Source organism: Helobdella robusta (assembly GCF_000326865.2).
Source record: "Helobdella robusta unplaced genomic scaffold HELROscaffold_65, whole genome shotgun sequence".
NCBI lineage: Eukaryota > Metazoa > Annelida > Clitellata > Rhynchobdellida > Glossiphoniidae > Helobdella > Helobdella robusta.
In genome coordinates this window covers 818,140-819,710 of record NW_008705364.1, presented here as the reverse complement: position 1 = coordinate 819,710, position 1,571 = coordinate 818,140, and positions in this window count along the sequence as shown.

Below are 1,571 nucleotides of genomic sequence, written 5' to 3'. Positions count from 1 at the left end.
TGAGCATTGCTTGTGGAATTTGCTTTGATATGTGACTGTGGGATTAAACTTCCATTCAGTCGTCAATATTGAAACTTGTTTATCAGACCTTCAATTATTCACTCATTCATTCGTTCATTTATTCATTTTTTTCATCTATTCAAAAATGCTTCTTTTGTGATGCCTTCTTTATTATGGAGACGTAACGAGTTGACGACGCTGGCACTGATGGCGATCGTCGTCCTCATGTTAAATTCATTCAGAAAAGTAAAAATAAACAAAACAATAGAAACAAATAAACAACATCAACAACAAGAATAACTACAACATCAGCATCAACAACATTAACATCAGTATCAACAACAAGAACAACTACAACATCAACATCAACAACATCATCAACAACATCATCATCAAAGACAACAACAACGCAGCAGCAGCATAATTTTCATCACAAATATGATCCCAGCATTACAAAGACTTCTCAATGAGTGCTGAGTTATTGAATTTTCATGGAAACAACTACTTTTGTTTGTGAGTTGGTTGTTGTGTTTGATGATGGGGATGATGAAAAGTTTAAAAGCATCGTCATCATCATCATCGTCATCATCATCGTCATCATCATTGTCGTCATCATCATCATCATCGTTACAACCGGCTCGACAAACGTAGATATCACGTTGTTATTGTTCTGTAATTAGGGAAGCATTGATAATAATTGCGATGAGGCTACCAAAGCACTGCCTACGTCATAATTTACGTGATTCAATGTGTGCGTGTGTGTGTGTGTGCATGTGAATGTGCATATGCGCGTCTATGTTTGTGCGTGTGTGTGTTTGCGCTTCTCTTCTCACACCCATTCATAAGAATGACCAATCACACGACTAAAAAATTAAGCGACCAATCAAGCAGACAAACGACTAATCAACCAACGAGCTAACAATTTGATGAATATGTCAGCCAATCAAATTGAACTATAAATCAATCAGCCAATCAAAATGAACTATAAACCATTCAGGCAATTAAGAAATTCTTGAAGAAATTATGTCAATTGATCAACCACAAAATGTCCGTAAAGAGGATAAAAGAAGGAGGAGAAGGATGTAAAGGTTAAAGGTTAAAAAAGGTCAATTACACTTTTCCAAAGTTTAGAGGAATGAACAACACGCCAAATGACGCATAACACACGAAGCATGTGACAGTCGGGGATCTTTTTGTCATATTCGAACTCGGTTACTGCGAAACAGCACCAGGCGACCTTAACCACTAGGCCATGTAACGAACATGATGATGACGACGATAAAAATGATGAAGACGATGATGATGATGAAGACAACGATGATGATGAAGACGACAACAGTTAAGCAATGAGAATAGTAAAGACAAAGAAGTTAAGTTATGAAAGAAACTAAGGCAGGCGTACACACAAAAATGCGCACATATTTACAAATATACGTACGAATTAATACACACAACAGATGAATGGTCTAAATTAAGCCATAAATACAAAAAAATGCTAACACGGGAACACGAAAAATAAGTGGAAAAAAATAAAATAATAAGAAACGAACAAAATAATAACGATACCAAAT